Below are 27617 nucleotides of genomic sequence, written 5' to 3'. Positions count from 1 at the left end.
ACAAACTTTCCCTGCGAGAGGGAATATTTCAGTGTTCACTGTGTGTAGACAAACATCAAATAAGGATGTGGATAAGCAGTTCAGTCCTGGAGCTGTGTAAGTTGCAGGCTCTGCACTGTCTGTGCCCAGAGGCAGCATCAACTTTAAGAAGGTGTGAACCCCAGAAACTCTTTGTTCTTTGGTTTAAGTTTCCACTATCCTCCTGCAGCTTTTCTACCAAAACCAGGGAGATTTTCCATCTGAACAACTTGCTGATCCTGTCTCACCTGTTTAAGCATGGATGCCCCTCAATAGCTGAATACAAACTCACAGAGGACTCTCTCAGAACCGTCCTCTAACATTTCCCCACTCCTGTGGAATAGGTGCGAAGGGCTTTCCATGGTGGGGCAAGGTCAGAGACACTGAAACCAGATCCAGTGACAGGACTCCCACTGACACCAGCAACTGGGAAGGAGGCTGAAGAGGCAGCCATTTTTCTAGTAGAATTCTCCCTTCACTTAGTGAGTTTGGCACTTTTGCCATGACCCCAAGACCAGCGTGGTAGTCCGCTCACCAGGAGGACAGCCTCCCTGTGCCTTGTGCATCATGCTTACCTCCTGAATCCCAGCAGCGCTGTCAGGGTGGAACCGGAGTGCTTGGTGGGAGCACACAGCCTCACCTGTTTCCCATAGGCTGATGAGGTGGTTTTGAGGGACAATCTTTAAGTTCACCCACAGGGTCATAGGTCTACCAGCAGAGCTTCTTAGGGCCCTCTTACAAAATAACGGATGAATTCTACTTCTATGAAAACAACTCAGAGACAAGGAAGCCCAGAATCTAGAGCAGTGATTCTCAACCTTCCTAATGCTGCACCACTTTAATACAGCTCCCCGCGTTGTGCTCCAATCATAAAATTATTTTCATTGGTACTTCATAAGGGTAATTTTGCTACTGCTGTGAATCGGGATACCCCTGTGAAAGGGTCATTGGACCCCCCCAAAGGAGTCGCAACCCAGAAGTTGAGAACCGCTGATCTACATCCATTTCTTGAAGGACTTCCAAAATCCACCCTCCAGCAAAGGCATTCTGCTCACCGGAAGAGTGTGTGTTTTACATGGACAAGACCCTGGGTTCAGCTCCTGGTCCTGCAGCTCTTCCTTTCTCAGTCCTCAAGACCACAACACAAACTCCGCCTCCTTACGCTTATTTTCCACCGTTTACTGACTCACTGATTGTCAGTGGAGAAGCAACTTTTGACCCCACACTCTTTTGAAGGATGCCCAAGTGGAATTTCATAACTCATGAAACCACTCCAGGTGGCTGACAGCAGAGTGCCAATTCTGTGGCTTAGAAGAAAGAGCTGACATTGTTTCTCCCCATGGGTTGGCAGGGCCACAGTCCTGGGGGCTCCAGGGGAGACACCTTCCCTTTCCTCTCCCAGCTTCTTCTGACTACCAGTTTCATCTTCATCTCCTTCATCTCTTTGTCTGTTGAAATCTCCCTCTGCCTCTCTTCTCAAAACTCTCCTGATTGCATGTAGGGCTAACTCCGATGATCCAGAATGATCTCTACACATCAATATCCTTACCCTAATTATATCAGCAAAGACACATTTCCCATAGCAGTTCACATTGACAGCTTCCAGGGATCTGGCCCTGTCCTCTCTGGGAGCCTTTATTCAACAACATCCAGCCCTCCTCAGGCAGGTTACCTTCACCCTGAAACAAGGGTGCTACCATAGCAACAGACCCCTCATGTTGATCCCTGTTTTCCACTCTGACTGAGAGAAGGAACAACAACAACAAAAGATAACAGATTGAAAAGTGCTTTTGTTTCCTGTCTGTTCTGAAGTACTTAAGCCAAGGACCCAAAAAATTTGCTCTTACAGTGAGAGAGCAGGGGAGTCTCCTTGAAGCAAGGAATGCGGGCATGAGAGATGGAAAATGAAGGCTTTCTGCTTATTATAAAAGATGACAATAAAAGGAAACAAAAGACCGCAAGCCTGAAACAAAACCCCAAACCCTGTTTAAATGAATGTGATGCCATTCGCGGGCTGAATTTATATTCCAACACCCATCCTTTCTTTATTTTTAAATCTCTAAATAAAAATTACTTGGAAACATCGAGTAGCATCAACATGAAGAAGCTATATATATATATATATATATATATATATATATATATATATATATATTATAGAACTGAAGATAAAACTGTTTATGTGGAATTTACCTTTACTTGAGAACGCATTACTGTGTAAAACATTTGCTTGGATCAGTTACCTCTTTTCTCATTTGGTTATGTTATTCTTTTGGGTTTATTTGTTTCTGCTTATATTCAATTTAAGAGATATTTGTGCACAAAATGAAGTCTGTTTTATTTCATTTTTTGCCCAGGTGAAATACTAATATATAACTTCTAAGGGTCAAGAGAGCACAGAAAGTTAAGTCCATTCAGAGAAGTCCAGAAGAGCATTGAATGCGGGGACTGAGCCAGGAATGGGATGGAAGCAGGTGCCTGGCAATATGGAGGGAGACTGTGGACCAGGAGCAATACCTGTCTTTCCAGCATGGTTTCCTTTCTGCTGGTAGGTTTCCTTTCTGCCTTAAAGAGTCCAATCGACGGAATTTTAAAACTGCAGAATTGAACGGAAACAACCTTCTTCTGATAATTTTGTCCTCCAAAGAGTACCCAACACTCCTCTAAAATGGATCATGTGAGAGGGGGAATAGTTCAGTGGTAGAATGCATGCTAAGCATGCGTGAGGCCCTGGGTTGGTTCCCAGTACCTGCAGCAAGTCCAGTAGTACTCAGCCTGACTTCAGCGGTGCAGTAGTTTTAGGGACAGATTCTTATTTTTTCTTATGTAACGAGCTTACATTTCCCTATAATTGCTGCTGTTTATGTTTTTGACACGGTCATAAGAACAACCTTGATGAATCTTGTCATTTTAAAGGTGAATGTAAAAGTCCTTGAGACCTTCAAACTCGCAGAACCAGGCCTGGAAGCCGGAAGAGGAGGTCAGGGGAGTGGGTTCTCCTGGAATAAGCAGGGTGAGACACCCAGAGACCAGAGAGCTTTCCTAAGGCACCCTCCGCTTTCTGTCCAAAAGCCCTAACCATTTGCCTTCTGTTGGCCTGGTCTGGACAATCCTCCAAGGCCCAATTGTTTGCGATCAGCTGCTGTCCTCAGAGTTGGTGGTTGGAAGTGACCCAGCAGCACTGCTGAGAAAAGACCAGGAGATTTGCTCCCAAAGAGTCCATCTTCAGGAGGGGAATGGAACACGTGTTCCCCAGTCTCACTTTGCAGTCAGATCTAAAAGGTGATCAGGGATGCACTCCTCAGGAATTCAGCACATTCCGGACAACCAAGCCCTTAGGACTGGTCCCAGGATAAAGTTCTGAAGGCAAGCTGGGGCTCCAAAGGCAGGGTGGGCGGAGGGGGAGCAGAGGCTGGACGGATGGTCATCAATGGTGTGAAACATCCCTGAGAGAATGGTGAGTGTGTGCTGTGCGGTCTGCCTCCACCCAATTCACAGAGAAACGTTAAAAACACAACAGAAGAAGAAGAGGAGATAGAGCAGGAGGAAGAGGAAGAGGAAGGGGTAGAGGAAGGGGAAGCGGACACCCGGTACAAGATCTCAGCCAAGAAAACCCCCCCTGGAGCATGTCCACTCTAACACAGGAGTCTTCTTGGAATGGGCAAGCATTTAGTTGGTCTGTGAGGGGTTCCTTGGCAGGGGCAGCGCCCCTGTCCTGCACAGGGTGTCAGGAGGCGGTGGCTGGGAGTGTGGTTACTAGTGGACCCTGATTTCCGTGGACCGTGCACAGTTCCTCCAGAGAGAGTTGGGTTTCCATCGGCTTCTTGCTGAGAGTGGGAGAATCAGGGCACAAGGTCACGGGAGATCTTTCTTTGATTTCAAAGAAAATCCAGCCAAACGTGACGCTTCCCCCTAGGTGAGTCTGCTCCAGGTCCACTCTCAACACCGCCCCATGACACCCTGCACCCTGCGTGCCTGTTGGGGGTGGGTGGGGAGAATCCCCGCGGCTCCCACGGAAGACCCGGACCCAAAGACGTCAGAGCCTTAAACTCAAACCCAGCCTGGGGCGCTCTGCACGCTCCTCCAGGCAAAGAAAAAGTTTCTCTGGATGACCCCACGCCCCTGGAGGGAGCACAGAGAAAAGAGGGCTGAACTTACCCACCCAGCTCATTATGCACCGCACCCATCAGGACCCTGACCAGGTCTGCTGTGCTTCTCCTGTCCCTTGCCAACCCCTCTCCCCCTTCACTGCGGATCCGGGCATCCCGTGCCCACCACAGCGGACGCATTCCTGTCTCAAGATCGCCCGTTTGCTCTCCGTTTCAGGCTCCCCAGCAGTCAGCGATCTAAGAAGTGGTCCAGCATGTGCTGAAGTCCCTCCAACGCTAACTCCCAGCGATCCTGGAGGACTGAGGAGAAAGGTGGGCTCAGGGTGCCCAGCAGGAGAACCTCCACGGAAGGGGACCGTCTGCTCTTTCTCCCACGCAATAACTGGGTCTGCAGCTGATCCCCTAACCCCTGAGCAGCCAGGACTCCTGGTCACTGTTTTTCTGCTGTGTGTGACAGGGCTCCCTGGACCACTGACCTGGGGACCGGCTCTGACTCTGTGCGTTTCTCTCCGTGCCGCTCGCGCTCAAGGTGTCCGCAGCTGGCCTGAGGCTTGGCTCGGCCCTGACTCAGAGCTCTGGAAAGTGGGTTCCTTCCGGCCCCAGGACAGCCCAGGGAGGGGCAATCGTCCTCAGGGTCTGCCCAGGGTGTGTCCTAGATGGGGGTCTCCGTCGTGGGGTCGCTTAGTCTGGAGTCCTGCCCTGGGACTCCAGGCAGAAACCCCTTGGTAGTGTTGTCAGTCCTCTGTCTTATAGCAGGCACGTGTCCCATCGCCACTGTGCGCAATGCATCTGCCCCCAACCACGTTTCTCTGACCTATCCTGGGCTTGTTCAAGGCGTGGACGCCATCAGGACCTCCTGCTCATGGTCTCATTCATCTGGATGATGCGCCTCTAGAGTTCGCTAGTCCTAGCCCCATTTAAGAGTTAATTAATGTTCTCGTTATGAAAAAATATTAAACGGGATATGAAGTTTTCCCACTCGAGGTATTAAGCCCCTTCTACTGCCTGGTGTAGCAGCATGAAAGATCGCAGTTCAGCGGTTTGAGAAACAGTGGATGTTGAAACGGTGGGTTTTCCCTCCGTCCAGTTGTGGACCCTTGCTCCTTAGCACTAGGCAGATAAGTGATACCCCTGCCTGAGAAAGGGGGGACCCAAGGCTGGAACCGTTCCGCCACAGGGTCCTAACACAGACCGTCGCTCATCTGCTTTTGACAACCGCCAGCATTGTCGGTCTTCTCCCTTTTAAGAAGCCCGTTTTCTGTGCTTACAAGGGACAACACCCGTTATCTGAGAGTATTTCTGCGTTTCTACCCTTAGCGAGAAGTCTGACATCACCTTTAACGTGGTCAATACCGTGTTCCCCGTTCCAGTGTCACTGAAATTCAGAAAGACCGAAAACGAGGCATTGAGAGAAGGGAGAACGAACCGGCTCCGGATTGTGCAAGAACCGGACAAGACCAAAAGGAAAACATTCCTCCAAAAGTCTCAAAATCCAAAAACATAACTTGTTTCCTACTCTAACAACCCATCCCATCTGCTGCCCCAGAAACTGGATTTCGGTTCTCAGACATGGCTGGCTACAAAAGCCATAGAATTCTCATCTGTGGATAATATTTTTGCATGTCCGTGTGGATAATATGTAATAAAATACTGTTAAATGTTTCAAAGCACTGGAAAGTTTACATAATATTTGTATATCTATGTAAAATGAAAAATTTTTGTAGCCGGAATAGCTCAGTTGGGAGAGTGTTAGACTGAAGATCTAAAGGTCCCTGGTTCAATCCCGGGTTTCGGCAGTATGAGTGTAGGTTTTTGATACTTTAAGAAGAAATGTGACAGGTGATTCACAAGATTTTGAGATTGTACTACAACTCAGGATAACACATGCATACAGTAGAGAAAAACTATATTTTTGAAAAGATAGATTTCTTTTTTCTAAATCATTTTATTGGGGCTCATACAACTCTTAGCAGGATCCACGCATACACCAATTGTGTAAAGCACACTTGTACATTCGTTGTTCTCATCATTCTCAAAACACTCGCTTTCTGCTGGGGCTCCTGCCATTAGCCTCTCATTTTTCCTCCCCCTTTCCCCTCTGTCCCTGATCCCCTGTCCCGCATATACCCTACATTATTATTTTATCATATCTTAAACTGCCCAATGTCTCCCTTCACCCACTTTTCCGTTGTCCGTCCCCCAGGGAGGAGGTTATAGGTAGAAAAATATATATATTTCTTTTAAAAAAAGAAAGAAGAGCTGTATTTCTATGTGAAGTATATATATATATATCATTCTACACCTTTGACTAACTTTATTTTTATTTTTTTATTTTTTATTGGAGTCCATTTGAAGGCAAAAGACTGCATTACATCCCTGATTCATTGTCACTTTGATTCTATGTATGAGGGAGCTCTTCCTTTCTCAGTCCTCAAGACCTCAACACATGCTCCGCCTCCTTATGTTTAGTTCCAACCACTTACTGACTCACTGATTGTCAGTACAGAAGCAACCCTTGACCCCACACTCTTTTGGAGGCTACCCAAGTTAAATGTCATAGCTCAGGAAACCACTCAGGGTGGCTGACAGCAGGAGGACCAATTCTGTGACTGAGAGCAGCTGACAGGGATTCTCCCCAGGGGTGGGCAGGGCCAAGCTCCTTCTAGGGGCTCCAGGGCAGAAGCCTTCCTTTCCTCTGCCAGCCTCTTCTGACTACCAGTTTCTTCTTCATCTTCTCCATCTCCATGGTAACAAATTCTTCTTTGTGTGTTGAAATCTCCCTCTGCCTCTCTTCTCAAAACTCTCCTGATTGCACATAGGGCAAACTCAGATGATCCAGAAGGATCTCCACACATCAATATCCTTACCCTAAGTACATCCGCAAAGACACATTTCCTGCAGAAGTTCACATGGACAGCTTCCAGGGATCGGGACCTGTTATCTCTGGGAGCCTTTATTCAACAACCCCTGACCTTCTTCAGGCAGGTTCTTTTCACCCTGAAACAAGGGTGCTACCATAGCAACAGACCCCTCATCTTGACTCCTGTGTTCCACCCTGATTGGGAGAAGGAACAACAAAAAGGAGGGGAAAGGGGAAACTTTAGATCAAAGGGAAAATGTTTTAATTTCCTGTGTTCCCCCCTAAGTTCTGAAGTCCAGGACCCATCCTCCGCCTGTGGGTCTCTGCCCATGTGCTCCCTACGCAGCACACGTTCTGTGCCACAGGAAGAGAGCAGTGGGTCCCAGATGAATGAGTGAACAGGTGGGTGCCAGACCTTGCAGTGTAGGCTTCCAGGGAGCTGGAGTCCTGCAATGGGTCAAAGATGAGGGGAAACCAATTCAAAATGACACCCTGCAAAGTGCTGAATATCTACTTCATCCTCATCAACATTCATCCATTTTTGCCTTCTTCTTACCTCTATCAGTAAAAATGGTGCCTTAAAACATAAGTCGACACCCTCCTCTCCCACCCAGAGGAACTGCGCTGGTCATTGCTGCCACGGCCCTCAGCCTCGGCGAGAGCCATGAGGGCCCGCGGGGCTCCGCGGGTGCTGAGCTTGCTTCTCAGCCTGGCCCGGGGCTCCGAGGTGGGCAGCTCGCAGGCAGCAACACAACACATGGAAGTACCTTAGTGCCCTGAGCCGGACAAGCCACATGGACGCAACCAGACCTCTGAAGCCAGAGAAGCCACAGAGAGACCCCTGTCAGCGCTGAGCTGCTTACAACGCCACTGGACCCAAAGACTTTCCACCCACTTGCCTGTGATCATTCTGCATTTGGCTCCATTGCACGTGTTCCAATGAGTCTGAAGAGGACTTTATAGATTGATAGCAGACATATGGGCTAATATCTGATGTATGGCCTTGGACTGGACTGGGCTGTTTCCATAATGTACAATTGCTCTTGTATAGACGCCTCCTCCTTATACACATATGTGTGTCCATGGATTTGTTTCTCTAGTCTAGTCTACCCAAACTAACACATTATGGTACCTTGGGAGTGAGGTACTAGAGAAACAAATCCTAAAGATGGAGAGTAGATGTCTGTTTCACCTCTCCCTCGTGGTAGTGTTCCTTTAGCTAGCCAGAAGTCAGATATGTCCTTGCAGTTTACTGAGTTGTTTTCTGGAAAGAATATGGGAAGTTAAAGTTTTGATTATTATGTTTGGTTGTAGTCTGTGGTTATTCCTGTTGGAAATGGTGAAAACAAATGTTGTTAATGTAGATTTTCAGCTCAGGGGTAGAAATCACCATTTTAATTTCTCAGAAACCATGCTGCTGAAGGAGAATGGCTGACAGAAACCATGGGTTTAGTTTGATGTTCTCAGAGGCCTGATCCCATATTTTTGTATCAATAGAAGAGCTTAGATAAGGATTTAGATAAGCTAAATAAGAGTTGAACTTTATTGTTTTCAGAATTGAGTTTAGTATCTGATTCTACTTTGTTTATACTGATTTCTTCTGCTTATTGTTATTGATATAATGGTTGAAAAATTATTTGGGGAAGTATGAAAATAAAGAGCTTTTAAACCCCCCCCAAAAAAACATAAGTCAATATCTAGCATCCCAGGATGAAGATGTGATTTATGTATGTAACATATATATAAAATTGTTATTCTTGTGGATTTATTTGTTTCTGCTTCTATTCAAATTTAGAGTTATATTATACAGAAGTATATATAAAACTGCTTATGTAGAATTAACATTTGTTGGAGCACACATTACAGTGTAAAACATTTGCTTGGATCAGTTATTGCTTTTCTCATCTTGTTATGTTAGTCTTTTGGATTTACTTGTTTCTCTTTCTCTGCAATTTTAGTTATTTCCGCACAAACTGAAGCCTATTTTATTTCATTTGTTTCCCGGCTAAGTACTAAGGTACAATGTCTAAGAGTCAAGGTATCACAGAAAATTAAGTCCCTTCAGCGAAGTCCAGAAGAGAGCTGTATGCTGGGACTGAGCTGGGAAAGGGATGGAAGCAGGCGCCGGGCAATGTGGAGGGAGGTCTTGGAATAGGAACAATCTGTGTCTTTCCAGCACGGTGTCCTTTCTGTTGGTGTGTTTCCTTTCTGCCTGAGAGAGTTCAGTGGAAGGAATTTTGGAACCGCGGGATTGAACGTAAAACAATCTTCTGATGTTTTTGTCCTAGAAAGAATACTCAAAAGTCCTCTAAAAGCATAAAAAGAGGTAGGGGGTATAGCTCAGTGGTAGAGCGCGTGCTTAGCATGCACGAGGCCCTGGGTTCGATCCCCAGTACCTCCAGCGAATCCAGGTATGCACTTTTGACTTACAGGAGTGGTTGAAGGCTTTCTGGTGTTAGATTTTTTTTTTCTTCGGGTGCCGTAGTTTTGGGGACAGATTCTTATTCTTATGGAACGAGCTTACGTTTCCCTGTAACTGCCGTTGTTTATGTTTTTGACCCAGTCATAACACCCTTGATGAATCTTTCCAGTCTAAAGGTGAATGAAAAAGTACTTGAGTCCTTCAAACCTTGCTGAGCGAGGCCTGGACGCCAGACAAGGAGATCGAGGGGGGCTGGGAGGGGGGTGCTCGTGGGATAAGTAGGATGAGACGCCCAGAGACCAGAAGGGCTCCCATAAGGCACCCTCCCGGTTCTCTCCAAAAGCCCGACCTATTTGCCTTCTGTTGGCATGATCTGAGCCATTCCAGAGCGCCCACTGTGAGTTCACCTTCTTGTTTGCGATCAGCTGCTGTCCTGAAGGCTGGAGGTTTGAAGCCACCCAGCAGTGCTGCTGAGGAAAGACCTGGAGATTTGCTCCCCAAGAGTCCATGTTCTGGCGGGAACAACGGAACGTGTTCACCAGGCTCAATTTGCAGGCAGATCTCAACGGTGAACACTAACAGCAGGGAAGCACTCCTCAGGAAAACATCACTACTGGGGACCACAAAGACCTTAGCCCTGGTCCCAGGACAAAGTTCAGAAGGCAAGCTGGGGTAGGAAGGAGGCAGGCAGGGGGGAATGGGAGTCGAGGGAGGCTAGACGACCACCAGTGGTGTGAAACACCCGTGAATAGATTGATGAGAGTTTGCTGCGCCGTCAGCCTCCACCCAATTCACATGGAAACGCTAAAAACATAACAGAAGAAGAGGAGGAGGAGCAAACCCTACGCGCCATTAATCAGTCAGGAAACCGCAGGGGCGCAGTGCCTCTCCCAGGGAACACCCTCTCAGGGTGGAAGCTCCCGGACCGCCAAGGAAACACAGCACCTGGTGCCTTCGTTGCCCCTACGTGTGTCTCTATTTCTGCTCTTTATCTGCAAGTCCAGCAGCCTAGGCGCGAGCTCATTGATGCTCCTGTCCCTTGCCTGGGGTCCTGGGAGGGCGAGGAAAGGTAGAGGGCGACAGCACGGAGAAACCCGGATGGTCTCCAATGGAGAGGAGACGCAGAGGTTGGAGGAGAACCCGTGTCTTCATCTCCTCGGGAAGCAGGCAGCCCTCCCCCTCTGCATCCTTCGCGAGGCTGTGGCCCGTCCGTGTTTTCATCTGTGGAGAGCAATGGCTTCCTTATAATTTTGAAGGAATGGATCACAGTCAATACACTAAAGTGAACTCTTTGAGAACAATAAAATGTTGCCTAGTATTTGTAGGTATGGATAGAAAGCAGGTTCTCTCGCAGTTGGAATGGCTCGGTTGGGACAGCATTAGACTGAAGATCTCAAAGTCTGGCTCAATCCTGGGTTTGGGCAGCAGTATTTAAATCTGTCTAGTTTATAAAGATTCTCATTCTTATAGGATAGTTCTATCATAAATTTGTGGTAAAAAAATCAGATTTGAGGATTTGTGATAGAATGCTTAATCAGAGGAGAGCAATGTTTTTTTTTTGTTGCTTTTATAAAGATAGTCATTGCTATATTTATATAGCAAATAGAACCAGATTGTATACCTGCACATGTTTATTCTCCTTTCCTGCATATCGCTATTCCTGCAGTCTTTCATAAAGTTGTAACTAACATCTGTGTATTTTAATTTAAAACTTGAAACACACCTCAATTCTACCTTACAAATCTGGCTAGAGCAGAGCATTTACACTGCTGTAGATAAGAGCTTCAACCATAGGGAATTCAGGACAGACATATCCTTCAGGAACAATATTGAGAATAGAGATACCAGGAGGGGCAGGGGAAAGTGGGGCCAGAAAGGGGAAACTGATCACAATGATCTACATATAACCCTTTCCTAGAAGGATGGACAACAGAAAAGTGGGTGGAAGGAGACAGCAGTCAGTGGAAGACATGGGGCAAAAACTTATAAATGATTATAGGTTCAAATGGAGGGCTGGTGCGAGAGAGGGAAAATGAGGAGCTGATTTCAAGGGCTCAAGTAGAAAGAAAATGTTTTGAAAATGATGATGGCAACATATGTACAAATGTGTTTGACACAATGGATGTATGTATAGATTGTGACAATACCTATAAGAGTCCCCAATATAATGTTTAATGGAAAAACAGAAACATAACGGAAATTCAGAGAAATAGCCCTGATGTTGCAATGGTTAAGTGTTGAGCTACTCGTCCACCTATAGATTGGTGGTTCCACTCAGCCAGCTGCTCCCAGGAGACACACCTGAATAGCTGCAGCTGTAAAGACTACAGGTTAGAAGAACCTGCGAATGTTACGCACTGGATGTGGTGGGTTGGGGATTTCCCATGCCTCATACTCTGGTGGCAGTGTGAACCTCCAGCTGTGTCCGGTGGTCGTGTGGTAGTCTTGCTCCCCTAAAAATTACAACCTAGGTAATTTGATGGGAGTATCACTATGAGCTTATTTCTGCTTTGATATTATGAACGGGGTAGGGGGTGGGGAGGACAGAAGGAATGTATGTGATTAGAAGTAATGCTGAAATATTTAGAAGAAAAGGAATCGCCAGACTGAGTGTATGTATGCGGGTGTTCTGTGTATTGGGCTGCCCAGCAAACATCTTAAACATGGCTTACTTGTGTTTACTTACTCATTGGAAATGAACTGTATCACGTGGGTAAAACATTCTCACTCTTCACTGTAGACCAGTAAGCCTACATGCTAACTCTTCATTATAGGTCAGTACAAACAGACCAGGCTTATGCTGCTTATCGGGTCACCTGCTAATGTATGTCGTGTATGCAAGCACTGAGAAAATGTTTGTGTGTGATTTGAGTCCATTATATTATTAAGCTTCTGCAATAAAGGAAGAAAACCATGAACTTCATTGAGCCTTTGAACAATGAAAAAATCTTCCATTTTCTTGCTCTTAAGACATCCTCAGAGTGTTGCACCTCTGTCTGAAATTTCCAAATTTTAAATTTTTTCTGTTCACAGAAAGAACAAAAATAAACACTTCTACATTGAAAAAATCTCACTGAATACTCATGAGGACACTTAAGATTTGAAAATGAAAGCAAATGGCAGGAAAGATATTCTGATTAAATTTCAAATATTCCATAAGTTTTCTTCTAACATCAACCTCTTTATTGTTATTCTTTGTTATGAACAATAGGCGAGGAGCTTAAAAAATCATCTTATTGGGGGCTCTTACAACTCTTATAGCAACCATTGTGTCAAACACATTTGTACATATATTGACATCATCATTTTTGAAACATTGTCTTTCTATTTGAGCCCTTGGTATCAACTCCTCATTTTTTTCCTCCCTCCCTCATGGACCCTCAATAATTTGTAATTTATTTCATGCATTATACTATCCAATGTCTCCCTTCACCCACTTCTCTGTTGTTCGTCTCCCTGGGTGGGGAGTTATTCATCAATCATTGTGATTGGTCCCTCTTTCTGCCCCCACCTTCCATCTACCCTCTTGGTATTGCTACTCTCATTATGGTCCTGATAGATTAAGAATTTTTGTCCTTAAATTTCGTCTTCTTTTTTCTATTTTTCAGTGTCTGTTTTGCACTGAACACGCAGGACCCTGTCAGGAGAAATAATCAGGTGTCCAACATCAGCGCTCCATCAAAGTGCAAGAGGAAAATTGGTACAATGTGAGAAGCCACATCAGGATGGGACATTCGCTGTTCAGAAACTGGGGGCCAGACGCACCATCCATTAAGCCACTCAGCCCAACTCAGCTCTGACACTTGCATTTTCTTCCTTCTGAAATGTTAATTTGAACAAACAATAACACCAAATATTTACTACCTAATTGGGCACAGATTATTTTAGAGTCTATTGAAGTGGACACATAGGACAAATGTGAAAACGTCATCAGTCTCCCTTCATTGTCTTTAAAATGAGACTCATGACCCTCATGTACAAAGCTGTGGTATAGTGTTCTTCCCTTACAGCACAGACAGCAGCAAACCCAAAAGACATCAAAGATACAAATGTTGACTCTAAAATTATAAATATCCTCTATGAAAAACTAAGGGAAAATTCAGGGCACATATCCATGATAAATACATGATCAACCATCACTCAAAATGTCCAGACTACACAGATGGCATAGGCGACTGGAACCTGTCACCAGCCAAACAGGCCTGCACACTGAAAGAGTAAAGAGAATCTACAGTCTGAAGCAAAATGACATATCAGACAAAGGAATAAGATGTATAGAAAAGAACACCCAAGTGCTAAAAAAGGCAAACAATTCATCTCAAAAAAATGGGAACAGGGCATGGGCAGACACTTCACCATGGAACTCATGAGGAAATGTTTCCAATCCCTACTATTACAACACAACAAAACCACAGGCCCCGGATGCATTTTGATTCAGAATGAGTCTGCAGGACAGAGGGGACCTTCTCCACAGGATGGAAATTTTTAGGCCAGCATTTCTCCTTTGGAGCAGCGTTTAGATTGAACTGGCAGCCTTTAGACTGGGAACCCCTGAGGTTCCTTCCCCTACCATTCTCTCAAAAATCTAACTGTCCTCAGGTCAGCTCATCGACCCTAAACACCAGAGCAAGACTTCCACTTTGGGTTTCCGGGGTTGCAAATCTTTCCCCAGAATAGGCAGCTTCATCTATCTGGTGCAGAGCTGCTGGTGGGTACCAAACGTGTATCTTGGACAGAAGATATTTCTAGATGTGTGTTTGCTTATGCACAAATACATCTACGAATACAGCAGAGCACAGAGGAGGCAGGCCAAATATCTTGAGACAAGACATTGCTGGACTTGGGGAAGTCCATGGCTGTCCTTGGGGTGGGGTAGCGTGGGGTGTCCTTGGAGTGGGGTGCGGGCTTGGGTGGAGCAGGCATTAGAGAAAATTGAGCTATCCTACTCTTAGTGCACAAAAACCATGCTCCACATCCCACTTTCAGAGCAGGCACAGGGTACACTCAGAGCTGAGTGGTACCTGTCTACCTCCATTGACTACTCTGACTGGGGTGAAAACAGAAAACCTCAGGTGGAACAAAACTCAAGATCCTGAAAAGCCAGAGTCCCACTGATCGCAATCTCTGAGGGTATGACGTGTAGTCAGCTTCCTAGCCCGGAACGTGAAGCCACGCAGTAGACTGGTCTATGAGGTGAACATGAAGACCGGGGAGGTATGCTCTCACTAGAATAATCCAACAGACCCATCCGAAGGTAGCACATGCCTGGGAAACGTTCTGAAGGCAGGATAGCATAGCACAGTGGGGCCACACCTCTACCCAGCTCATAGGCCCCCCCCCCGGGGTTTTAAGGGGAGCTCTGGGTGGTATTGAAATGCTGGCCTTATGCTTATCCACCACTGCCCTCAATGGTAAATGCAGAGGGAGGGTGGCCAGCAACAGTGCTCTTATGTTGGATGACAATGAAGTCACAAAAAGATTTGCGTTTCAGTGGTTGAATAGAAAACTAATTTGTCTAGTAAACGCCCACTCAAACTACAATACACAGCTTGGAAGGGGTCCCAAGGGGTGGGAGGTGCTGTGAAGCCTGACAAGGGCCATGCATGGGGCCATATTCTTCTGAGTCCATGCACCAGGGTTGGTAGGTCCGGTCCATCCTCTGTCCCTGGCACTCTCCCAGAACAACCCCCCCCGACCGCAACTTCTCTAGTCACTGCAGTCCAGTAGACACATGCTGCCCAACTTACAAACCCAGCTAGACCACAGCATGTCCACGGCCACAGATGGGGGCTGGAAACAGGGAAGCCACGACAGATGAGCCCCTCTGGACCAGTATTGTAAGTGGCCATATTAGGAGGGGAAAGAGAGGTGGGCGGAAGAAAGGGGAACCAATCAGAAAGATCTATCCCCTCCCAGGGCGACGGACAACAGAAAAGTGGGTGAAGGGAGACATCTGTCAGTATAAGACATGAAAAAACATTATCAAGGGTTCATGAGGAAGGGTGGGGGAGGGAAGGGGAAAATGAGAAGTTGATACCAAAGGCTCAAGTAGAAAGAAAATGCTTTGAAAATGAAGATTGCAATAGATGTAAAAATGCGCTTGACAGATGGATATATGTGTGGATTGTGATACGAGTTGTACGTCAAACGGCCCAGAATTTGAAACATGGTGGACGATGTGGACCAGCAACAAACTGCCAACACAGTAAACTTTGCATCTCTTTAGGCTCAGCCTGGATGAACACTTTTATGTGAAAATGAGAAATGACTGAGAGCTTTGAGGAAGGTACCATGCTCTGATCAGCATTTAAATATGATACTGGGAGATGTGGAAGAAACTGTGACTACTATAGAAATTGATGAAGAGATGTATGAAGAGACATATAAAACAACACAACGGTCCGGTGCGGAGTGCCCCTCGTCCCGGGAAACGGGGCGCGGCCGGAAAGGCGGCCGCCCCCTCGCCCGTCACGCACCGCACGTTCGTGGGGAGCCTGGTGCTAAACCATTCGTAGACGACCTGCTTCTGGGTCGGGGTTTCGTACATAGCAGAGCAGCTCCCTCGCTGCGATCTATTGAAAGTCAGCCCTCGACACAAGGGTTTGTCGTGCGCTCGCTCGCGCGCTCTCGCTCGCACCCTCGCGTGCCCGGGTCCGGCGTTCCGAGTCCCGGGGCGCGTGGGGGGGGGGGGTGTTGTCGGGACGGGAACCTTCTCGCTCGCTCGCCGCCCGTGCGGCTCGCCCTCGGGGTGGCCCCTCTCCCCGCCCGGAAAAAAACAACAACAACAACAAAAAAACAACACAACGGAATATTCCAATGTTCCTTGTGCCGGGTGACAGCGTTGGGCTAGTTGCCCTTCTGCTGAGAGTTGGCTGAAACCAAGAATCCGTTCAGGGGGCCAAAGAGGAGCCTCCTACATGTAGGCTATATTCCAGAGAGAAACTTCCGTAAGATTTGATGTTTAGCTGGTCTGCCGCTATAAACGAAATGACAGTTTAATTTTATTTTTATCCACCCTTCCAATAAATGTAATCACAAAAAATGCAGAGTTTTTACTTTAAAACAAATGTTTCTGTTGCTAATTATTTAATTAATCAATCCAAAATGGGTTTGCTAGAATGGCTTCCCGCTCATCTGGTCTCAGGGTCTTTTAGGTCTGTTTCTGTCTGAAGGAGCATCCTTCTGTGAGCCTTGCTTTTTCTCCTGTTGGCTCACAGAAGACAGTAGAGCAGCCAACACCCAAATCTCCTGTTTGTGCATGGCTGAAGACTGTGGTGATTTTATAGTAGCCTGGCCATTTGGCATCCATGAAGTAGGAATTGGGGCTCTGCACTAGGAGCTTCTTCTTGGGTTTTCTCTTCTCTTCATGAGAGGGGTGAAGTAGATCCTTGTGGTCCTTGGGCAGTTGTCAGCGCCTGAAAGTTATTTTCTCATTTTAATTAAAAAAAAAAAGAGTTGTACGAGGGCCCAATAAAATGATTTATAAAAATAAAAGAAACACACTGCAATCCACCCGTTGGGACACTTAGGCAATTCCAGATGTCCCTCTTCAAATTTGCACCCCACTGCCTCCCTCACCCCTCCTCACACTTTAAACTCCTCCCACCCCTTTCTTTCCTGCCTTCTGTTTGGTAATGGCTTTTAAATAAAGAAATGCTTTACACAGGGATGTTTGTTGGTTTTTTCCTTTAAATCCTATTTACCTCCTTCCATCTTGGAGAAGGACTCTCATCATAAAACATTGCGCCCACCGCTCTCGGGATTTTTTCTGACCCAGATTTCCCTCTGTCAAAGGCGGCCGGCAGTATTCTGATTAAGCAAACAGGGATTATTGAAGAGTTGTCAGTCAAGGAAGAGATGAACTTCAAGAGCTTTGTGTCTCAGACTAAGACTGATCTAGAGGAACGTTTCAAAATTCCAGGTTGTGAAACCACGGTGGGCATGTCCGGTGACTTTATCTGGCACAAGTTTGTTCTACTGGCTTTCCCTTTATAGCTGTGCTCTAAACTTCTAGAGTGTCTGTGTCCTGCGCTACTTCCTGAGCGTCTGCTTCCCAGAGACACCTCTGGGTGCCACTATCTTTCAGAATGAAGTATGCATATTGAATAACTCCAAAAATCACTGTTAGTTCTCAATGAAAACTTACAAAGATTTTCCTGCACATAGGGGGTGTAGCTAGTGGTAGAGCGCATGTTTTGCATGTATGAGGCCCCGGGTTCGAGCCCCGGCACCTCCAAAATTTTCCTTACCGATGCCATTATCCATCGTCTCAAAACTGCTCCACAACCCAGCTTTTAGTTCTGCCTAAAAAATAAATGGAACAAAGTCACCGTTGAATAGATCAGGTTGTATTCCATTAGAAGGCTCAAAACAGCATCACGTTTAATCGCAGCCCCAGTGGAAGAACAATCCGTTTCTATGACATGCCCTGCAGGATACACGCCCTCCTGAAGGAAATATGGAAGATGTCGGTGCTATAGAAATGTGTGGTGAAGCTGGTGCCCGTCTATCAGGTAGAATAGCATATGGGGGTCTTACTGTCTTGTTTTCAATCAAGTAACCTTCTAAGCGAGACATCAACTAACCTCAATTGGAAGAAGCACGCCAACCCCTGGGATCAGAGGAGTGGAAAGGATATCATAGAAATCCGCAGGGGAGAATACTATCAGAGGTTAAATCGCCAAGTTCTGGTTTGTAGAAGGATATTCCCACCGAAATTTAAGCCCCTTCTACTGCCTGGTGTAGCAGCATGAAAGATCGCAGTTTTGCGGTTTGAGAAGCAGTGGATGTTGGAATGGTGGGTTTTCCCTCTGGCCAGCTGTCAACCCTGCTCCTTAGAACTAGGCAGATAAGTGGTAGCCCTGCCCGAAAGAGGGGGGACCCACGCGCTAGGGCCCTTCCTCCGCCTGGTCCTAACACAGACCGTCGCTCATCTGCTTCTGACAACCGCCAGCATCGTCGGTCTTCTCCCTTTTTAGAAACCCGTTTCCCTGCTCACATGGGACCACACACGTTATTTAACAGTAAGGTTTTCCGTGTTTGTATTCGGACGCGAGAAGTCTGGCACCGCCTTTAACGTGGTCCATTCCGCGTGTTCCCAGTTGCTCCATTGTCACTGAAATTCAGCGAGACAGACAAGGAGGCACTGAGAGGGGAGAACGAACCGAAAAGGCTCCGGATTGTGCAACAGCCAGACAGAACCAACAAGACAACGCTCCAAAAATCCCAAAATACAAAATAGAGCTTCCTCCTCTAACCACCCATCCGCTGCCTCCAGAGACTGGATTGCGCTTTTCAGACGTGGCTGATTATAGACTTCATGTAATTCTCAATATGTGGATAATATTCAATAAATTGCCGTTAAATATTTAAAAGCACTGGAAAGGTTACATAATATTTGTATGTCTATGTAAAATGAGGGTGCTTTGTATGGCCGAAAAAGCTCAGTTGGGAGAGCGTTAGACTGAAGATCTAAAGGTCTCTGGTTCAATCCTGGTTTTTGGCAGGTTGACCCTCCGTTTTGGATAATTTAAGAAAAAATGTGGCAGGTGTATCACAAGATTTGGGGATTGTACTACAACTCAGGATAGCACATCGGTGCAGTTGTGAAAAGCTATATTTTTGAAAAGACAGATTTCTTTTAAAAATCATTTTATTGGGGGCTCATACAACTATTAGCAGGATTCACACATACATCAATTGTGTAAAGGACACTCGTACATTCGTTGTTCTCATTCTCAAAACACTCGCTTTCTCCGTGGGCTTTGCAATCAGCTCCTCATTTTCCCTTCCTCTTCTCCCCTCTTTCCCTACTCCCTCCTCCCGCATGTACGCTTGATAATTTATACATTATTATTTTTTCATATCTTACACTGCCCGACTTCTCCCTTCACCCACTTTTCTGTTGTCCATCCCCCAGGAAGGAGGTTATATGTTGGAAAAGATATATTTCTAAAAAAGAAAGAAAGAAGAGATATATTTCTATATGATATATATACATGTATATATATATATGCTTGGACATCTCTGACTGATTTTATTTTTATTTTTTTATCGGTCATTTTACTGGGGCTCTTACAGATATTATAAAAATCCACAAATCAGTTATATTTGGCAAAGTTATACAGATACGGTTATCATCATTTTCACAATCATTTTAGCAAATAAAACCAAGTTGTGAACAAGCGGCCATCCAGCTCAGAAGCAAAAAAGCCCACATGGAAGAAGCACACCGGCCAGTGTGATCACGAGGTGCCAAAGGGACCAGGTAAAAGACATCATGCACACACACACACACAAAAAGATATATGTGTGTATATGTATATATATGTGTGTGTATGTATGTGTATATATACACCATATTGAATGAAGGGGGAAGTGCAGAGTGGAGACCCAAGGCCCAAGTGTCGGCCAATGGAGATGCCCTCATAGAGGGGTTTCGGAGAGGAGATGGGTTAATTAGGGTGCAAGGTAGTACCGATGAAGAACACAGCTTTCCCCCAGACCTTGGATGCTTCCTCCCCCCAACTACCATGAACCGAATTCTACCTTGCAGGGCTGGATAGGGCAGAGGTGGTACACTGGTACATATGAGGGCTGGAGGCACAGGGAATCCAAGGTGGATGATACCTTCAGGACCAAGGGTGTGAGGGGCGATGCTGGGAGAGTGGAGGATGAGTGGGTTGGAAAGGGGGAACTGATTACAAGGATCCACATGTGACCTCCTCCCTGGGAGAGGAACGGGAGAGAAGGGGGGGGGGACACTCCGGATAGGGAAAGATATGACAAAATAACGATGTATAAATTACCAAGGGCACATGAGGGAGGGGGGAGCAGGGAGGGAGGGGGAAAAAAAAAGAGGACCTGATGCAAAGGGCTTAAGTGGAGAGCAAATGCTTTGAGAATGATTAGGGCAGGGAATGTATGGATGTGCTTTATACAATTGATGTATGTATATGTATGGATTGTGATAAGAGTTGTATGAGTTCCTAATAAAATGTAAAAAAAAAGAAAAGAGGAGAAAAAAAAGAAAATGATTAGGGCAAAGAATGTACAAATGTGCTTTATACAATTGATGTATGTATATGTATGGACTGTGATAAGAGTTGTATGAGCCCCTAATAAATTGTTTTAAAAAAACAACCAAGTTGTATACATGCATATTTTGATATTCCTCGGTTTTATGTATTTCTGTGGTCCTGCATAAAGTTGTAAACAACTTTTGCCTATTTCAGTAAAAAACAATTTGGAAAGAGTAATTCAGGTAAGTAGCCCGGTGTTGCAGTGCTTAAGGGCTGGGCTGCTAACCTAAGGAGCATGGTTGATCCACCCAGTTGCTCCTCAGAAGAATAACCTGGCGACGTGCGCCTGTAAAGGTGACAGTTTGGAAAATCTGAGTCGGTTCTGAGCTGGAAATGGTGGCTTGAGACATTTCAGTGTTGCAGTGTGCTCTGCTGGTGGGTTGCCATCACCCAGGGTCGGTCGGTTGGACTTGGTAGCTCTGCGCCCGGTGTGGCAGTGTGCTTCCCTCACCATGGCGCTGGAAAGGAGGGAGGCTCTAAGGGGGGCCCTAGGAGGTGGAGTCCATTGGAAGGCAACACACTGGATTGCATTCAGGGTCATTGCTGCTTTGATACTATGGCTGAGGGAGAGCTAGAAGGGATGCATTTAACTGGAAGTAATGTTTAGAAGTTTAGTCGAAAAAGTGTCAAAACGCTGCGTGGCTGTTCAATGTTGGGTTCCTCAATAAGCAAGGTAAACATGGGCTTTCCTGTGCTTACTTACTCTCCCATGGTGAACAATTTCAGATGAGTGTAATATGTCAACTCTTCACCTCAGATGAGTGCGTAAAGACAGGTTAGGCCCCGCCTCCATTGCTTACTGGGAAATCTTCCCGTGGGGCTGATGAATGTGGGACAGAAAATCTGGGTTTGTAATTTGAGTCGACTCTATTATGCAACTTTTGGAATAAGGCAAGGTTTTGAGCATCCCTGAAATTTAAAAAAATTTTGTGAACATTTTACATGTTCTTGCTGATAAGACATCCTTGCCCCTTTGCACCCTTTGCCTGACATTTCCAAATCTTACATTATTTCTGTTCACAAAAAGAGGAAAAGCAGACATGGCCAAATGAAAAAATCCTGCAGAGTGTGATTGATGGTACTTAAAATTCTGAAAAATAAAAGCAAATCTTGGGAAAGTCATACAAAAGGAGAAGGATCAGAAGGCAGGTAGAGAGGAAAGATAACAAACAAAAATCAAACTCACCGTCACAACTTCATGCTGCCCCATAACGACCCTGTAGGTCAGGGTAGAATGCTCTGTGGGTTTCTGAGACTGTAAGACTTTGCTGGAGGAAAAAGCCAAGTCTTGACATTGGTAGATACAGGCAAGGATTAAGGTGAGTGCCCTTATATTGGAAAGGCAATCAATGTCACAAAACAAACTGTGTTGGAATGATTTTTATAGAAATCAGGTTTGCTTTGTAAGATCTCTATATCCATATGCCCTTTGATCACTCTTTCCTCTAAGAACTCTCATCAGACATTGAACTGAGCTCCCTGTGCTACATTAGCCTGTAGATGGATGGGCTCAATCGAACAGGGTCAAAATCATACTGTGCTACTAAGGTTCCCCCTTCTGCCCCCCAAGTACAAAAACAAACAAAAATGGCCCCCTTTAGTGCACTTGTTCCTGTTTGTTTAATCACTGGCTGTCTTTATGTCTCGCCCATGGTTTGTTTTTTTGTGTTTGTGATAAAATCCATTAGGCCCCGAAATTCTATGTTTAGTGACTTTCAAAATTTCAGCTGCTCTCCATCCCTAAATCTGCTGATCGCTTCATATCTTGAGCTTTGCTGCCTTGGATTTTTTTCCCTCCAAATTACTTAGTGTCCGTTAAACCTAAATAAAAATTGAGTAGACAAAGTGTACACGAGAATGGAACAAGGAGACTAAGGCGGTCCATAACACTAACTTGTCCGTGTAGAAACTGTTCAATGGGTGTTTTTGGTGTTTGCTTTCTATATTCCCAACAACAGGATAACAAATACAACGAAAGAGACAAAGCAAAGGGAATCTTGGTCCTACATTGCTGTCCAAACCACATGTGGTTTTTATTCTCACTCTGGCTCTTCCCATCACTCTCGTCCCTAACATTCTTGTCAGCAAATAGCAGGAAGTGTTTTTTCCTGGGAAAGCAGAATTTCAATAGTCTAATGTGACAAAATTAGACACTTATGGAATTTGTGTGTGTGTGTGAGAGAGATCCAAGTGAATTTTCATAAAAGATGTTTTCATGTTTTACAGTTATGAACAGAGTGAAATGGAGTGGCGGGGGAAGCAGAGCAAGGAGGTCCTGACGGAGTATAAAGGATGGACTTTGGGGCCAGGATGTGACACCCCATCAGACTCATCCGGAAAGCACTCCTAAAGGTCAACAATCAGACCTTGAACTCATAACAAGTTTTTTTGTTGCTTTTTTTCTCTTCTTTTAAATTTTGTATATCAGTGGCTTTTATGTTTGTTAGCTTGTCGGTGTTGCTGCCATTGACACCATATTCTTATGTGCCACTTTGGTGCTGTCAAAGCCATCCCCAATTTTATGCACATATTACTATATTACAGGTCCACCTAGAAAAGATAGGCTGGACAAACAATATGAGAAAAAAAATAACATGACCAATTGTCCCAAAGGGACATGAGAAGTTGGGAGGTGGGGAATGGAGGAGATGTTGGCCAACCCGGGGACAAGGGAACAAAGAGTGGATCAAAACCAGTGGATGGAAGGGATGTGAGGACTGGTAGGGAGTGACCAAGAGCAAGGTAGCTGGGAGGAATTACTGAAACCAGAATGAGGACTGTACATGGTAGTGGGAGAGGAAGAAAGCATAAGGAAATAGAGGAATGGAGTAGGAGGCAAAGGGCATACCAAAAAGCCTAAATACAGACATGTACATATGTAAATATATTTATGATTATGGGGGAAATAAACATATGTGCATACATTTATAGGTTTAGTAGTAGGGTAGCAGGTGAGCATTGGGCCTCCTCGCGTGCATTCCCTCAATACAAGAGCACCTTGCTCAGCTAACGGGTCATTTCATGATACCCACCTTGCCGACATGATCGCTGAAAGCAGACGTGTACATAAGCAAACGTGGTGAAGAAAGCTGATGGTACCCGGCTATCAAAAGATATAGCATCTAGGATCTTAAAAGTTTGAAGACAAACAGTGACCATCTACCTTGGAAGCAACAAAGGCCACAGAGAAGAAGCACACAAGCCTAAGTGAACAAAAGGTGTTGAAGGGATCAGGTAGCAGACACCAAAGAACAAAAATCATCATTGTGTGATCACCTTCCCCACATAAATGCTGAAGACGAGTGTGTTCATAAGTAAGTGTAGTGAAGAAGGCTGATGGTGCCCAGCTATCAAGAGATATAGCGTCTGGGGACTTAAGGTCTTGAAGGTAAACAAGCAGCCATCTAGCCCAAAAGCAACAAAGCCCACATAGAAGCAGCACACCAATATATGTGATCATGAGGGGCTGAGTGGACCAGGTTTCAAGCACCAAAGGCGGGGTGGGGGGAAATCATATCATCATGAATGAGGGGAGTGCATGATGGGGACTCAATGCCCATCTGTAGACAGCTGGACATCCCTTGCAGATGGGTAGTAGGGAGGAGATGAGTCACTCAGGGTTCAGTGTAGCAATAATGAAACTCACAACCTCCCTCTAGTTCTTAAACGCTTTCTGCCCCCCACCTACCATTATTCCAATTCTATCTTGCAACCCTGGTTAGATTAGAGGACGCACAGACGTACAGATGGGATCTGGAAACACAGGGAATCCAGGACAGATGAATACTTCAGGACCATGGGTGAGAGTGATGATACCAGGAGGTAAGGGAGGGTATGAAGGTTGAACCGATCTCAGGGGATCTACATATAGCCTCCTCTCTGGGGGATGGGCAACAGGAAAGTGGGTGAAGGGAGACTCCGGGAAGTATAAGATAAGATCAAATAATAATTTATAAAGTATTGAGGGTTCATTAGTGAGGGGGAGGAGGGAGGGAGGGGGAGGGAAAAACAAAAATGAGCTGATTCCAGGAACCCACGTGGAAGGCGAATTTTGAGAATGATGAGGGCAATGAATGTATAAGGGTGCTTTACTCAATTGATGTATGTATGGATTGTGATAAGCGTTGCATGAGCCCCAATAAAAAGATTTATTTTTTAAAAAAAGGAAAGTGGCCATACTAGGAGGGGAAATGGGGTGCGCGGAGGAAGGGGGAACTGATCACAAAGATCTATCTATAATCCCCTCCCAGGGGGACGGACAACAGAAAAGTGGGTGAAGGGAGACATCCATCAGTGTAAGACATGAAAAAAATAATAATAATTTATAAATTATCAAAGGTTCATGAGGGAGGGGAAAAATAAGAAGTTGATACCAAAGCTCAAGTAGAAAGAAATGCTTTGAAAATGATGTAGGCAAAGGATGTAAAAATACGCTTGACAGATGGATGTATGCGTGGATTGTGACACGAGTTGTACGGAAAATCGTCCAGAATTTGAAACATAGTGGACGATGTGGACCAGCAACAAACTGCCAACAGAGTAGAGGAGACTGCATCTCATTAGGCTCAGCCTGGATGAACGCATTTATGTGAAAGTGTGAAATGACTGAGAGCTTTGAGGAAGATTCCATGCTTATGATCAGCATTTAAATATGATGCTGGGAGATGTTGCAGAAACTGTGACTACTATAGAAATTGATGAAGAGATGTATGACGAGACATATAAAACAACAAATGGAATATTCCAATGCTATTTTTGCCGGATGACAGCGTTGTATTGGTTGTCCCTCTGCTGAGAGTTGGTTGAAACCAAGAATCATTTCAGAGGGGCAAAGAGGAGCCTCTTGCATGTAGGCTATATTCCAGAGAGAAACCTCCGTAACTTTGATACTCAGAAGTAACCAATGATTCATCCTTTTCTGAAATAAGTTGGTCTGCTTTTATAAACTAAATGACATTTTAATTTTCATCCCACCTTTCCAATAAATGTAATCACAAAAATGCAGAGTTATTTTAACAAATAATTATGGATTTTTTCTTTAAAATAAATGTTTCTTTTCCTATTTTAGTTTAAAAAAAGAGATGTATGAGGCCCCAATAAAATGATTTAAAAGAAAAGAAAGACATGGAAGCCACCTGTCAGGACGCTTATGCAATTCCAGATGTCCCTCTTCAAATTTGCACCCCACTGCCTCCCTCACCCCTCCCCAAACTATAAACTCCTCCCACCCTTTTCTGTCCTGCCTTCTGTTAGGTAATGGCTTTTAAATAAAGAAATGCTTTACACACGATGTCTTTTTAAATCTTTTACATCCTATTCACGTCGTGTCATCTTAGAAAAGGGCTCTCATCATAAAATATTGAGCCCACCGCTCTCGGGATTTCTCCTGACCCAGATTTCCCTGTCCAAGGTGGCGGATAGTACTCTGATTAAGCAAACAGGGATTATTGAAGAGTTGTCAGTCAAGGAAGAGATGAATTTCAAGAGCTTTGTGTCTCAGGCTAAGACTGATCTAGAGGAAAGTTTCAAAATTCCAGGTTGTGAAACCACGGTGGGCATGTCCGGTGACTTTATCTGGCACAAGCTTGTTCTACTGGCTTTCCCTTTACGCGCTGTTCTCTAAACTTCTAGAGTGTCCGTGTCCTGCGCTAGTTCCTGAGCGTCTGCTTCCCAGAGACACCTCTGGGTGGCACGATCTTTCAGAATGAAGTGTGCAGACTGAAAAACTCTTAAAATCACTCTTATTTCTCATTAAAAACTTACAAAGACGATATTGAACATAGGGGGTGTAGCTCAGTGGTAGAGCGCATGCTTTGCATGTATGAGGCCCCGGGCTCGATCCCCGGCACCTCCAAAATTTTCCTTACCAATGCCATTATCCATCGTCTCAAAACTGCTCCACAACCCAGCTTTTAGTTCTGCCTAAAAAAATAAATGGAACAAAAAGCCACCGTTGAACAGATCAGGTTGTTTCCCATAAGAAGGCTCAAAACAGCATCACATTTCATCGCAGCCCCAGTCGAAGAACAATCCGTTTCTATGACATGCCCTGCAGGATACATGCCCTCCTGAAGGAAATATGGAAGATGTCGGTGCGATAGCAATGTGTGGTGAAGCTGGTGCCCTTCTATCAGGTAGAATAGCATATTGGGGGTCTTATTGTCTTGTTTTCAGTCAAGTAACCTTCTAAGCGAGACATCAACTAACCTCAATTGGAAGAAGCACGCCCACCCCTGGGATCAGAGGATTGGAAAGGATATCATAGAAATCCGCAGGGGAGAATGCTATCAGAGGTTAAATCGCCAAGTTCTGGTTTGTAGAAGGATATTCCCACCGAAATTTAAGCCCCTTCTTGTGCCTGGTGTAGCAGCATGAAAGATCGCAGTTTTGCGGTTTGAGAAGCAGTGGATGTTGGAATGGTGGGTTTTCCCTCTGGCCAGCTGTCAACCCTGCTCCTTAGAACTAGGCAGATAAGTGGTAGCCCTGCCCGAAAGAGGGGGGACCCACGCGCTAGGGCCCTTCCTCCGCAGGGTCCTAACACAGACCGTCGCTCATCTGCTTTTGACAACCGCCAGCATCGTCGGTCTTCTCCCTTTTTAGAAACCCGTTTCCCTGCTCTCAGGGGACCACTCACGTTACTTGACAGTAAGGTTTTCCGTGTTTGTATTCGGACGCGAGAAGTCTGGCACCGCCTTTAACGTGGTCCATTCCGCGTGTTCCCAGTTGCTCCAGTGTCACTGAAATTCAGCGAGACAGACAAGGAGGCAGTGAGAGGGGAGAACGAACCGAAAAGGCTCCGGATTGTGCAACAGCCAGACAGAACCAACAAGACAACGCTCCAAAAATCCCAAAATACAAAATAGAGATTCCTCCTCTAACCACCCATCCGCTGCCTCCAGAGACTGGATTGCGCTTTTCAGACGTGGCTGATTATAGACTTCATGTAATTCTCAATATGTGGATAATATTCAATAAATTGCCGTTAAATATTTAAAAGCACTGGAAAGGTTACATAATATTTGTATGTCTATGTAAAATGAGGGTGCTTTGTATGGCCGAAATAGCTCAGTTGGGAGAGCGTTAGACTGAAGATCTAAAGGTCCCTGGTTCAATCCTGGGTTTCGGCA

General features: G+C 45.4%; 6 non-coding genes and 1 pseudogene across 6 annotated transcripts; all 7 read left to right on the top strand.

The window, feature by feature from the left end:
- The first annotated feature begins 5850 nt into the window (after positions 1 to 5850).
- Positions 5851 to 5923, top strand: TRNAF-GAA (transfer RNA phenylalanine (anticodon GAA)). The gene has a single exon. It is a non-coding gene; the product is annotated as a tRNA-Phe (tRNA).
- Positions 5924 to 9316: 3393 nt separating this feature from the next.
- On the top strand, positions 9317 to 9388 carry TRNAA-AGC (transfer RNA alanine (anticodon AGC)). The gene has a single exon. It is a non-coding gene; the product is annotated as a tRNA-Ala (tRNA).
- LOC142441131 (uncharacterized) lies at positions 9352 to 25296 on the top strand (annotated as a pseudogene).
- On the top strand, positions 17575 to 17645 carry TRNAA-UGC (transfer RNA alanine (anticodon UGC)). Its single transcript has one exon. It is a non-coding gene; the product is annotated as a tRNA-Ala (tRNA).
- TRNAF-GAA (transfer RNA phenylalanine (anticodon GAA)) lies at positions 18842 to 18914 on the top strand. The gene has a single exon. It is a non-coding gene; the product is annotated as a tRNA-Phe (tRNA).
- A 976-nt stretch (positions 25297 to 26272) lies between the features above and the next one.
- On the top strand, positions 26273 to 26344 carry TRNAA-UGC (transfer RNA alanine (anticodon UGC)). Its single transcript has one exon. It is a non-coding gene; the product is annotated as a tRNA-Ala (tRNA).
- Positions 26345 to 27544: 1200 nt separating this feature from the next.
- On the top strand, positions 27545 to 27617 carry TRNAF-GAA (transfer RNA phenylalanine (anticodon GAA)). Its single transcript has one exon. It is a non-coding gene; the product is annotated as a tRNA-Phe (tRNA).

Source organism: Tenrec ecaudatus, chromosome 1, assembly GCF_050624435.1.
Source record: "Tenrec ecaudatus isolate mTenEca1 chromosome 1, mTenEca1.hap1, whole genome shotgun sequence".
NCBI classification, from domain to species: Eukaryota; Metazoa; Chordata; class Mammalia; order Afrosoricida; family Tenrecidae; genus Tenrec; species Tenrec ecaudatus.
The sequence above is the reverse complement of the archived record's forward strand: the minus strand, read 5'-3'. Positions and strand labels throughout refer to the sequence as shown.